This window comes from Ranitomeya imitator, chromosome 7 (genome assembly GCF_032444005.1).
Source record: "Ranitomeya imitator isolate aRanImi1 chromosome 7, aRanImi1.pri, whole genome shotgun sequence".
Classification (NCBI taxonomy): domain Eukaryota; kingdom Metazoa; phylum Chordata; class Amphibia; order Anura; family Dendrobatidae; genus Ranitomeya; species Ranitomeya imitator.
Genome location: NC_091288.1, coordinates 139,779,684 through 139,793,899, shown reverse-complemented (window position 1 = coordinate 139,793,899; position 14,216 = coordinate 139,779,684). Strand labels below are relative to the sequence as shown.

Here is a 14,216-nt window from a genome sequence, read left to right as displayed (position 1 = left end):
GCACAGGGCCCCTCATAGTACGCAAAAAGTGTCGCTACCTCTCCCTGCTCCACTGCCCTGAGGTGGTCCAGATTACCTGGGCCCACTAAATACTTGAACCAGCCCTACCCCCCACAACTTTAGCCAAATGACCCCCAATTTCCAATGCCTAACTATTATTATAAGGGAAATTAAGATTGACAAGCTTCATTAAGAAGAATGGATGGTTTTGCCATTAAAATGGGCACTCTAGGTGTTTTCCTGGCCCCCACTCACTGCAGACTATGCTGCACCATTGACTTGCATTGGGTTTCGTGTTTTGGTCGATCCCGACTTTACGTCATAATCGGCCGATTTCACTCGACCCGACTTTTGAGATAGTCGGGTTTTGCGAAACCCTACTCGACTCTAAAAAAGTCAAGGTCGCTCAACCCTAATGGTAAGTTTGAGGTTGTACGTCAATGGAATTCCCATTTTAAGATAGGAAGTTTGTTTCCGAGATGATGAAAACAAGGCACTGCTGAGATTCGAACTCAAGATCTCCTGTTTACAAGACAGGCGCTTTAACCAACTAAGCCACAGCGCCACAAGCTTTCCACGTGAAATGCAGGGAACACATAAGAACCAATTGAACACTTCAAGTGGTTAACTTAGTGAAACAACATTGAGTTGAGTTGCATTCCATGCACAGCAAAAACGTGGAACAGGATTTCATTTTCAGTCATGACAATTAAGAAACCAAGTAAATTATGAATAGCATTCATTCAACGACATTTTCAATTTGCAGAATGCAATAGATTCTGGTTCAATGACAAGGCCTTATGTTTTGAAATTCTATAATTGAATGAGCCATCTTTTAGCACAGCTTCAATTTGGGACTTGTTTTTCTTCCAAGTTATGACACAGAATAGGCAGATTGAAGGAATTCCACGGCAGGGCCAAAAGGAGGAAAAATTAGGAAAGATTGAAAAGTTGGAATTAAAACCCTCAGCACTGGTTCATTTCTTATGCAGAAGAAATGCTTAAAATCACAATTGCATTATTAGTAGCGACGTTGCCACGGAAAATTTGAGTTATATGTCATTGAAATTCCCATTTCTTAGATAGGAAGTTTGTTTCTGAGATGATGAAAAAAAGGCACGGCTGAGATTTGAACTCAGAGTCTCCTGTTTACAAGACAGGCACTTCAGACAACTAAGCCACAGCGCTACGTACTTACCACATGTATTAAAACCCTGAGCACTGGTTCATTTCTTATGCAGAAGAAACTCTAAATTTCACAATTGCATTCTTCTTATGCAGAAGAAATTCTTAAAATCACAATTGCATTATTAGTTGAGACGTAGCCACGGAAAATTTGAGTTATACGTCATTGAAATTCCCATTTCTTAGATAGGAAGTTTGTTTCTGAGACGATGAAAACAAGGCACTGCTGAGATTCGAACTCAGGATCTCCTGTTTACAAGACAGGCGCTTTAACCAACTAAGCCACAGCGCCACAAGCTTCCACGTGAAATGCAGGGAACACATAAGAACCAATCGAACATTTCAAGTGGTTAACTTAGTGAAACAACATTGAGTTGAGTTGCATTCCATGCACAGCAAAAACGTGGAACAGGATTTCATTTTCAGTCATGACAATTAAGAAACCAAGTAAATTATGAATAGCATTCATTCAACGATATTGACAATTTGCAGAATGCAATAGATTCTGGTTCAATGTCAAGGCCTTATGTTTTGAAATTCTATAATTGAATGATCCATCTTTTAGCACAGCTTCAATTTGGGACTTGTTTTTCTTCCAAGTTATGACACAGAATAGGCAGATTGAAGGAATGCCACGGCAGGGCCAAAAGGAGGAAAAATTAGGAAAGATTGAAAAGTCCACATGTATTAAAACCCTGAGCACTGGTTCATTTCTTATGCAGAAGAAACTCTAAATTTCACAATTGCATTCTTCTCATGCAGAAGAAATTCTTAAAATCACAATTGCATTATTAATTGAGACGTAGCCACGGAAAATTTGAGTTATACGTCATTGAAATTCCCCTTTCACAGATAGGAAGTTTGTTTCTGAGATGATGAAAACAAGGCACTGCTGAGATTTGAACTCAGGGTCTCCTGTATACAAAACAGGCACTTTAGACAACTAAGCCACAGCGCTACGTACTTACCACATGTATTAAAACCCTGAGCACTGGTTCATTTCTTATGCAGAAGAAACTCTAAATTTCACAATTGCATTCTTCTTATGCAGAAGAAATTCTTAAAATCACAATTGCATTATTAGTTGAGACGTAGCCACGGAAAATTTGAGTTATATGTCATTGAATTTCCCATTTCTTATATAGGAAGTTTGTTTCTGAGACGATGAAAACAAGGCACTGCTGAGATTTGAACTCAGGGTCTCCTGTTTACAAGACAGGCAATTTAGACAACTAAGCCACAGCGCTACGTACTTACCACATGTATTAAAACCCTGAGCACTGGTTCATTTCTTATGCAGAAGAAACTCTAAATTTCACAATTGCATTCTTCTTATGCAGAAGAAATTCTTAAAATCACAATTGCATTATTAGTTGAGACGTAGCCACGGAAAGTTTGAGTTATACGTCATTGAAATTCCCATTTCTTAGATAGGAAGTTTGTTTTTTAGGTGATGAAAACAAGGCACTGCTGAGATTCAAACTCAGGATCTCCTGCTTACAAGACAGGCGCTTTAACCAACTAAGCCACAGCGCCACAAGCTTTCCACGTGAAATGTAGGGCACACATAAGAACCAATCGAGCATTTCAAGTGGTTAACTTAGTGAAACAACATTGAGTTGAGTTGTATTCCATGCACAGCAAACACGTGGAACAGGATTTCATTTTCAGTCATGACAATTAAGAAACCAAGTAAATTATGAATAGCATTCTTTCAACGACATTGACAATTTGCAGAATGCAATAGATTCTGGTTCAATTACAAGGCCTTATGTTTTGAAATTCTATAATTGAATGATCCATCTTTTAGCACAGCTTCAATTTGAGACTTGTTTTTCTTCCAAGTTATGACACAGAATAGGCAGATTGAAGGAATGCCACAGCAGGGCCAAAAGGAGGAAAAATTAGGAAAGATTGAAAAGTTGGAATTAAAACCCTGAGCACTGGTTCATTTCTTATGCAGAAGAAATTCTTAAAATCACAATTGCATTATTAGTAGAGACGTAGCCACAGAAAATTTGAGTTATATGTCATTGAAATTCCTATTTCTTAGATAGGAAGTTTGTTTCTAAGATGATGAAAACAAGGAACTGCTGATATTTGAACTTACAGTCTCCTGTTAACAAGACAGGCACTTTAGACAACTAAGCCACAGCGCTACGTACTTACCACATGTATTAAAACCCTGAGGACTGGTTCATTTCTTATGCAGAAGAAATTCTTAAAATCACAATTGCATTATTAGTAGAGACGTAGCCACGGAAAATTTGAGTTATACGTCATTGAAATTCCCATTTCTTAGATAGGAAGTTTGTTTCTGAGATGATGAAAACAAGGCACTGCTGAGGTTTGAACTCAGGGTCTCCTGTTTACAAGACAGGCGCTTTAACCAACTAAGCCACAGCACCACAAGCTTTCCACGTGAAATCCAGGGAACACATAAGAAAAAATCGAACATATCAAGTGGTTAACTTAGCGAAACAACATTGAGTTGAGTTGCATTCCATGCACAGCAAAAACGTGGAACAGGATTTCATTTTCAGTCATGACAATTAACCCCTTCTTGACCCAGCCTATTTTGACCTTAAAGACCTTGCTGTTTTTTGCAATTCTGACCAGTGTCCCTTTATGAGGTAATAACTCAGGAACGCTTCAATGGATCCTAGCGGTTCTGAGATTGTTTTTTCGTGATATATTGGGCTTCATGTTAGTGGTAAATTTAGGTCAATAAATTCTGTGTTTATTTGTGATAAAAACGGAAATTTGGCGAAAATTTTGAAAATTTCGCAATTTTCACATTTTGAATTTTTATTTTGTTAAACCAGAGAGTTATGTGACACAAAATAGTTAATAAATAACATTTCCCACATGTTTACTTTACATCAGCACAATTTTGGAAACAAAATTTTTTTTTGTTAGGAAGTTATAAGGGTTAAAATTTGACCAGCGATTTCTCATTTTTACAACGAAATTTACAAAACCATTTTTTTTAGGGACCACCTCACATTTGAAGTCAGTTTGAGGGGTCTATATGGCTTAAAATACCCAAAAGTGACACCATTCTAAAAAATGCACCCCTCAAGGTACTCAAAACCACATTCAAGAAGTTTATTAACCCTTCAGGTACTTCACAGCAGCAGAAGCAACATGGAAGGAAAAAATGAACATTTAACTTTTTAGTCACAAAAATTATCTTTTAGCAACAATTTTTTTATTTTCCCAATGGTAAAAGGAGAAACTGAACCACGAAACTTGTTTTCCAATTTGTCTTGAGTACGCTGATACCTCACATGTGGGGGTAAACCACTGTTTGGGCGCACGGCAGGGCTTGGAAGGGAAGGAGCGCCATTTGACTTTTTGAATGAAAAATTGGCTCCACTCTTTAGCGGACACCATGTCACGTTTGGAGAGCCCCCGCGTGCCTAAAAATTGGAGCTCCCCCACAAGTGACCCCATTTTGGAAACTAGACGCCCCAAGGAACTTATCTAGATGCATAGTGAGCACTTTGAACCCCCAGGTGCTTCACAAATTGATCCGTAAAAATGAAAAAGTACTTTTTTTTAACAAAAAAATTCTTTTAGCCTCAATTTTTTCATTTTCACATATGCAACAGGATAAAATGGATCCTAAAATTTGTTGGGCAATTTCTCCTGAGTACACCAATACCTCACATGTGGGGGTAAATCACTGTTTGGGCAAATGGTAAAGCTCGGAAGGGAAGGAGCGCCATTTGACTTTTTGAATGAAAAATTATCTCCATCGTTAGCGGACACCATGTCGCGTTTGGAGAGCCCCTGTGTGCCTAAACTTTGGCGCTCCCCCACAAGTGACCCCATTTTGGAAACTAGACCCCCCAAGGAACTTATCTAGATGCCTAGTGAGCATTTTAAACCCTCAGGTGCTTCACAAATTGATCTGTAAAAATGAAAAAGTACTTCTTTTTCACAAACAAATTCTTTTCGCCTCAATTTTTTCATTTTCACATGGGCAATAGGATAAAATGGATCATAAAATTTGTTGGGCAATTTCTCCCGAGTACGCCGATACCTCATATGTGGGGGTAAACCACTGTTTGGGCACACGGCAGGGCTTGGAAGGGAAGGCGCGCCATTTGACTTTTTGAATGGAAAATTAGCTCCAATTGTTAGCGGACACCATGTCGCGTTTGGAGAGCCCCTGTGTGCCTAAACATTGGAGCTCCCCCACAAGTGACCCCATTTTGGAAACTAGACCCCCCAAGGAACTTATCTAGATGCATATTGAGCACTTTAATCCCCCAGGTGCTTCACAGAAGTTTATAACGCAGAGCCATGAATATAAAAAATAATTTTTCTTTCCTCAAAAATGATTTTTTAGCCTGGAATTTCCTATTTTGCCAAGCATAATAGGAGAAATTGGACCGCATATGTTGTTGTCCAGTTTGTCCTGAGTACGCTGATACCACATATGTGGGGGTAAACCACTGTTTGGACGCACGGCAGGGCTCGGAAGGGAAGGCACGCCATTTGGCTTTTTAAATGGAAAATTAGCTCCAATCATTAGTGGACACCATGTCACGTTTGGAGAGCCCCTGTGTGCCTAAACATTGGAGATCCCCCACAAATGACCCCATTTTGGAAACTAGACCCCCAAAGGAACTAATCTAGATGTGTGGTGAGGACTTTGAAGCCCCAAGTGCTTCACAGAAGTTTATAACGCAGAGCCATGAAAATTAAAAAAAATATATATTTTCTCAAAAATGATCTTTTAGCCTGCAATTTTTTATTTTCCCAAGGGTAACAGGAGAAATTTGACCCCAAAAGTTGTTGTCCAGTTTCTCCTGAGTACGCTGATACCCCATATGTGGGGGTAAACCACTGGGCACATGCCGGGGCTCGGAAGTGAAGTAGTGACGTTTTGAAATGCAGACTTTGATGGAATGCTCTGTGGGCATCACGTTGCGTTTGCAGAGCCCCTGATGTGGCTAAACACTAGAAACCCCCCACAAGTGACCCCATTTTGGAAACTAGACCCTGAAAGGAACTTATCTAGATGTGTGGTGAGCACTTTGAACCCCCAAGTGCTTCATAGAAGTTTATAATGCAGAGCCGTGAAAATAATAAATATGTTTTCTTTCCTCAAAATTAATTATTTAGCCCAGAATTTTTTATTTTCCCAAGGGTTACAGGAGAAATTTGACCCCAAAAGTTGTTGTCCAGTTTCTCCTGAGTACGCTGATACCCCATGTGTGGGGGTAAACCACTGTTTGGGCACATGTCGGGGCTCAGAAGGGAAGTAGTGACTTTTGAAATGCAGACTTTGATGGAATGGTCTGCGGGCGTCACGTTGCGTTTGCAGAGCCCCTGGTGTGCCTAAACAGTAGAAACCCCCCACAAGTGACCCCATTTTAGAAACTAGACCCCCCCAAGGAACTTATCTAGATATGTGGTGAGCACTTTGAACCCCCAAGTGCTTCACAGACGTTTACAACGCAGAGCCGTGAAAATAAAAAATCATTTTTCTTTCCTCAAAAATAATGTTTTAGCAAGCATTTTTTTATTTTCACAAGGGTAACAGGAGAATTTGGACCCCAGTAATTGTTGCGCAGTTTATCCTGAGTATGCTGGTACCCAATATGTGGGGGTAAACCACTGTTTGGGCACACGTCGGGGCTCGGAATTGAGGGAGCACCATTTGACTTTTTGAATACAAGATTGGCTGGAATCAATGGTGGCGCCATGTTGCGTTTGGAGACCCCTGATGTGCCTAAACAGTGGAAACCCCTCAATTCTACCTCCAACACTAACCCCAACACACCCCTAACCCTAATCCTAACTGTAGCCATAACCCTAATCACAACCCTAACCACAACCCTAATTCCAACCCTAACCCTAAAGCTATGTGCCCACGTTGCGGATTCGTGTGAGATTTTTCAGCATCATTTTTGAAAAATCCGCGGGTAAAAGGCACTGCGTTTTACCTGCGGATTTTCCGCGGATTTCCAGTGTTTTTTGTGCGGATTTCACCTGCGGATTCCTATTGAGGAACAGGTGTAAAACGTTGCGGAATCCGCACAAAGAATTGACATGCTGCGGAAAATACAACGCAGCGTTTCCGCGCGGTATTTTCCGCACCATGGGCACAGCGGATTTGGTTTTCTATAGGTTTACATGGTACTGTAAACCTGATGGAACACTGCTGTGAATCCGCAGCCAAATCCGCACCGTGTGCACATAGCCTAATTCTAAAGGTATGTGCACATGCTGCGGAAAACGCTGCGGATCCGCAGCAGTTTCCCATGAGTTTACAGTTCAATGTAAACCTATGGGAAACAAAAATCGCTGTACACATGCTGCAGAAAAACTGCACAGAAACGCAGTGGTTTACATTCCGCAGCATGTCACTTCTTTCTGCGGATTCCGCAGCGGTTTAACAACTGCTCCAATAGAAAATCGCAGTTGTAAAACCGCAGTGAAATGCGCAGAAAAAACAAGGTAAATCCGCCATAAATCCGCAGTGGTTTAGCACTGCGGATTTATCAAATCCGCAGCGGAAAAATCCGCAGAGGACCAGAATACGTGTGCACATACCGAAACCCTAACCCTAGCCCTAACCCTAACCCTAGCCCTAACCCTAACCCTAACCCTAGTCCTAACCCTAACCCTAACCCTATTCTAACATTAGTGGGAAAAAAAAATTCTTTATTTTTTTATTGTCCCTACCTATGGGGGTGACAAAGGGGGGGGGTCATTTATTATTTTTTTTATTTTGATCACTGTGATAGATTATATCTCAGGGATCAAAATGCACTTTGGAACGAATCTGCCGGCCCGCAGATTCGGCGGGCGCACTGCGCATGCGCCTGCCATTTTGGAAGATGGCGGCGCCCAGAGAGAAGACGGACGGACCCCGGCAGGATCGGTAAGTATGATGGGGTGGGGGGGAGCACAAGGGGGGATCAGAGCATGGGGGGTGGATCGGAGCGCGGGGGGGTGGAACGGAGCATGGGGGGTGGAACGGAGCACAGGGGGGTTGAACGGAGCACGGGGGGTGGATCGGAGTGCAGGGGGGGTGATTGGAGCACGGGGGGGTGATTGGAGCACGGGGGGAGCGGAGAAGAGCACAGAGGGAGCGGAGCACAGGACGGAGGGGAGCCAGAGCAGTGTACCGGACAGATCGGAGGGCTGGGGGGGGCGATCGGTGGGGTGGGGTTGGGGCACACTAGTGTTTCCAGCCATGGCCGATGATATTGCAGCATCGGTCATGGCTGGATTGTAATATTTCACCAGTTTTAATAGGTGAAATATTACAAATCGCTCTGATTGGCAGTTTCACTTTCAACAGCCAATCAGAGCGATCGTAGCCACAGGGGGGTGAAGCCACCCCCCCCCCCCCCTGGGCTAAACTACAACTCTCCCTGTCCCTGCATATTTCAGGGAGAATTTAGATACCAAATTTAAAAAAAAAAGCACTAGGCATTCTATGGCCCACTATTTAAGAGAGATGGCACACCCAGGGCAGGCACACAAGCAGAAAGGCCAATATTAATCTCCCACTGTTTTTTTTTTCAGGGAGAATTTAGATACCAAATTTAAAAAAAAACAACACTAGGCTTTCTATGGCCCACTATTTAAGACAGATGGCACACTCAGGACTGGCAAACAAGCAGAAAGGCCAATATTAATCTCCCACTGTTTTTTTTTTCAGGGAGAATTTAGATACCAAATTAAAAAAAAAAACACTAGGCTTTCTATGGCCCACTATTTAAGACAGATGGCACACTCATGAGTATATAAAACTGGTGCACAGCCTAAGAACAAGTGGTACTCAGGTAGGTTCCAACACCATTACCATATGTAACAAAACCTGGCACTCAACTTTTATGTCTGAAGAAATATTTTATTTATCAGCAACGAAAACGTTTCGGTCCCAAACAAACTGGACCTTCATCAGTCACTGAAAGTGTAAATAATGTACAGAATAACGTAAAAAATAAGAATACAAAAAATAAAGTATATACAGTGAAAGACATCTAATTTATGGCAATTTGGTTATTAAAGGTTCAACAACAGTATAGAACCGCCCACTAGTGGCACAATACTACTCCGGTTGGTAAGTGGTTAACAAGGTGAAAAGGTGGTAACATACCGTGCTTTTTAGCGTATATTTATAAGAGATGTGCTCCTATGGGTAGGCGATAGGAAGTATCTGTAATGGAAGGTAAAGCATGAGGGTGGTGGATAGAAAGGGTAGTAGTGTTGATGGAATGACACATACCAGTATAGCTGTCGGGAAATAGTCCGTATGGCTGCAAGGGCAGCATCCTATCCGAATGTATAACGTAGGGAGTTAGAGAGTGAACACTTACATGGCCCCATAAGATATATAATGTGCGCGTGCATCTTACCGTGCAGGGATAGCTGTGATGACGCGGTGTCCACCGCTAGTCCAAACGCTTAACAGAGAGAATGCCATAGCAAGTATACGGTCTCAGCGGTATATACGCCGCCGACCGGAAGTGGGTGTGTCTGGCGTGCAATGGCACGAGGCCTGGTACGTCACCACCAATATGGCGGTGCGTTCCAGGGAGCCGCTAGTGCGTGTCATACTACGGGGTGTGTCCAAGGAAGGGAGGTGTGTCTACAACACTGCTACGTCACCACCAATATGGCGGTGCGTTACAAGGGAGCCGCTCGTGCGTGTCATACTAGGGGTTTGTACAAGGAACGGAGGTGTGTCTACAATATCTGTCTAGGAAGAAATGTACATGTACTGGCTAGGACATCGGTCCAGGCCGCATCTAAGGAATGGCAGTACGTACCCGGAGAAAATGTCAGGAGCAAGGCAATGATAGGTGTACTTAGTAAAAAGAGATGATAAAAAAGAGACATAATGGTATAGTCCCACATAGATAAAGTAGTAATGCAGTCTGTGTGGGGGTATGTAGTAAAATACTAAGTGGATAAGGTGCCTAGGGAGAGTTAGGAGCATCCCACGGCTACTTCTAGTGTTGTGTTGAGCTTAGGGACTGCGGTCAGTACAGTTACCACTTCCTTCAGAGCTCGTTCCATGTTGCTCCTAAACCACTGTGTCATAACAGTACAAGTGGCCAAAAATGAATTAAATGCATCTCAAAAGAAGGAAAAGAAAGTTCTGAACCATTTTTTTTTCTGTGCTCTATTTTGTCTTTTTTTTCCTCTTGACATTTGGGTGGTGCAGGATTTGTGCTCTGGCATGGATGTTCAGGGTTTGTTTTCTCGTGTGGATCAACTTGCTGCAAGAGTACAGAATATCCAGGACTATGTTGTCCAGACTCCGGCTTTAGAGTCTAGAATGCCTACTCCTGATTTGTTTTTTGGGGACAGATCCAAGTTTTTGAACTTTAAAAATAACTGCAAATTGTTTTTTGCTTTGAAACCCCGTTCTTCAGGTGATCCCATTCAGCAAGTAAAAATCATCATATCCTTGCTGCGTGGTGACCCTCAAGACTAGGCCTTTTCTCTTGAAACAGGGGATCCGGCATTATTGAATGTAGACGCATTTTTTCAAGCGCTCGGATTATTGTATGACAAATCTAATTCTGTGGATCATGCAGAAAAAACCCTGTTGGCCCTGTGTCAAGGTCAGGAAGCGGCAGAATTATACTGCCAGAAATTTAGAAAATGGTCTGTGCTAACTAAATGGAATGAGGAGGCTCTGGCTGCTATTTTCAGAAAAGGACTTTCTGAAGCCCTTAAAGATGTTATGGTGGGCTTTCCTACGCCTGCCGGTTTGAGCGAATCTATGTCTCTAGCCATTCAGATTGATCGGCGTCTGCGCGAGCGCAAAGCTGTGCACCATATGGCAGTGTCCTCGGAGCAGAGTCCCGAACCTATGCAATGTGATAGGATTTTGACTAGAACAGAACGGCAGGAATTCAGACGTCAGAATAGGCTGTGTTTTTACTGTGGTGATTCTTCTCATGTTATCTCTGATTGCCCTAAGCGTACTAAGAGAGTCGCTAGGTCTGTTACCATTAGTACTATACAGCCTAAATTTCTCTTATCTGTGACTCTGATTTGCTCATTGTCGTCCTTTTCTGTCATGGCATTTGTGGATTCAGGCGCTGCCCTGAACTTAATGGACTTAGAATTCGCCAGGCGCTGTGGTTTTTCCTTGCAGCCTTTGCAGAGCCCTATTCCTTTGAGGGGTATTGATGCTACACCCTTGGCCAAGGATAAACCTCAGTACTGGACGCAGATGACTATGTACATGGCCCCAGCACATCAGGAAGATTGCCGTTTTCTGGTGTTGCATAACCTGCATGATGTTGTTGTACTGGGTTTTCCATGGTTACAGGAACATAATCCGGTGCTGGATTGGAAAACTATGACTGTGACTAGTTGGGGTTGTCAAGGGGTACATAGTGACGTTCCTTTGATGTCAATTTCCTCTTCCCCCTCTTCTGAGGTCCCTGAGTTTTTGTCAGATTTCCAGGATGTATTTGATGAGCCCAAGTCCAGTTCCCTTCCACCGCACAGGGACTGTGATTGTGCTATTAACTTGATTCCTGGTTGCAAGTTCCCTAAGGACCGACTTTTCAATCTGTCTGTGCCAGAGCATGCCGCCATGCGGAGTTATGTTAAGGAGTCTTTGGAGAAGGGGCATATTCGGCCCTCTTCGTCACCATTGGGAGCGGGTTTCTTTTTTGTTGCTAAGAAGGATGGCTCCTTGAGACCCTGTATTGATTATCGTCTTCTTAATAAGATCACGGTTAAATTCCAATACCCCTTGCCCCTGCTTACTGATTTGTTTGCTCAGATTAAGGGGGTTAGTTGGTTTACTAAGATTGACCTCCGAGGGGCATATAATCTTGTTCGTATTAAACAGGGTGACGAATGGAAAACTGCATTTAATACTCCCGAAGGCCATTTTGAATACCTTGTGATGCCATTTGGGCTCTCTAATGCTCCATCTGTGTTCCAGTCTTTCATGCATGATATTTTCCGCAATTATCTTGATAAATTCATGGTCGTATATTTGGATGATATTTTGATTTTTTCCGATGATTGGGAGTCTCATGTGTCAGGATGGTGTTCCAGATCCTTCGTGATAATGCTTTGTTTGTGAAGGGGTCTAAGTGCCTATTCGGAGTTCAGAAGGTCTCTTTTTTGGGTTTTATTTTTTCTCCCTCGTCTATAGAAATGGATCCTGTTAAGGTCCAAGCTATTCATGACTAGATTCAACCCACATCTGTGAAGGGCCTTCAAAAATTTTTGGGCTTTGCTAATTTCTATCGCTGTTTCATTGCCAACTTTTCCAGTGTAGTTAAGCCCCTTACTGATTTGACGAAGAAAGTCGCTGATGTGACAAATTGGTCCTCTGTGGCTGTTGAGGCCTTTCAGGAGCTTAAACGCCAATTTACTTCTGCCCCTGTGTTGCGTCAGCCGGATGTTTCTCTTCCTTTTCAGGTTGAGGTCGACGCTTCTGAGATTGGGGCAGGGGCCGTTTTGTCTCAGAGGGAGTCTGATGGTTCTTTGATGAAACCGTGTGCCTTTTTTTCCAGAAAATATTCGCCTGCGGAATGCAATGATGATGTCAGCAATCGGGAGTTGTTGGCTATGAAGTGGGCGTTTGAGGAGTGGCGACATTGGCTTGAGGGAGCTAAGCACCGCGTTGTGGTCTTGACTGATCATAAGAATCTGATTTACCTCGAGTTGGCCAAGCGGCTGAATCCTAGACAGGCTCCTTGTTTTTCTCCCATTTTGATTTTGTGGTCTCGTATCTTCCGGGATCTAAGAATGTTAAGGCTGATGCCCTCTCTAGGAGTTTTTCGCCTGATTCTCCTGGAGTCCTTGAGCCGGTTGGCATTCTTAAGGAAGGGGTGATTCTTTCTGCCATCTCCCCTGATTTGCGGTGGGTGCTTCAGGAATTTCAGGCTGATAGGCCTGACCGCTGTCCTGTGGGGAAGCTGTTTGTTCCTGATAGATGGACGAGTAAGGTGATTTCTGAGGTTCATTGTTCAGTGTTGGCTGGTCATCCTGGGATTTTTGGTACCAGAGATTTGGTTGCCAGGTCCTTTTGGTGGCCTTCCTTGTCGCGCGATGTCCGTGCTTTTGTGCAGTCCTGTGGGACTTTGCCTTTGCCGGTCCCTGAGAGGCCCTGGACGCATATTTCCATGGATTTTATTTCGGATCTTCCTGTTTCCCAGAAGATGTCTGTTATCTGGGTTGTTTGTGACCGGTTCTCTGAAATGGTCCATCTGGTACCTTTGCCAAAGTTGCCTTCCTCCTCAGATCTGGTTCCATTGTTTTTTCAGCATGTGGTTCGTTTGCATGGCATTCCGGAGAATATTGTGTCTGACAGAGGTTCTCAGTTTGCCTCTAGATTTTGGCGGGCCTTTTGTGCTACAGTCATGGACAAAAATTTTGAGAATGAGACAAATATTAATTTTTCCAAAGTCTACTGCTTCATTTTTTCTAATGGCAATTTGCATATACTCCTGGATGTCAGAGTGATCAGCTTAACAGCAATTACTGTACTTGCAAAGTCAATATTTGCCCAGAAAATGAACTTTAACCCCCAAAACACATTTCAACATCATTGCAGTCCTGCCTTAAAAGAAGCATCTAACATCGTTTTAGTGATTGATCCATTAACACAGGTGTGGGTGTTGATGGCGATCAATCAGTCATGATTAAGTAAAAATGACATCACTGGACACTTTAAAAGGAGGCTGGTGCTTGGTATCATTGTTTCTCTTCAGTTAACCATGGTTATCTCTAAAGATATACGTGCAGCCATCATTGCACTGCACAAAAATGGCCTAACAGGGAAGAGTATCGCAGCTACAAAGATTGCACCTCAGTCAACAATCTATCGCATCATCAAGAACTTCAAGGATAGAGCTTCCATTGTTGTCAAAAAGGCTCCAGGGCGCCCAAGAAAGACCAGCAAGTGCCAGGACCGTATCTTAAAGCTGTTTCAGCTGTGCCGAGCTTGCTCAGGAATGGCAGCAGGCTTGTGTGAGTGCTTCTGCATGCACTGTGAGGCGGAGTCTCTTTGAGCAAGG

At 42.9% G+C, this 14,216-nt stretch overlaps 1 non-coding gene across 1 annotated transcript; it reads right to left on the bottom strand.

The window, feature by feature from the left end:
• Nucleotides 1–1,403: 1,403 nt before the first annotated feature.
• Nucleotides 1,404–1,477, bottom strand: TRNAT-UGU (transfer RNA threonine (anticodon UGU)). Its single transcript has one exon. It is a non-coding gene; the product is annotated as a tRNA-Thr (tRNA).
• Between the last annotated feature and the right edge of the window lie 12,739 nt (nt 1,478–14,216).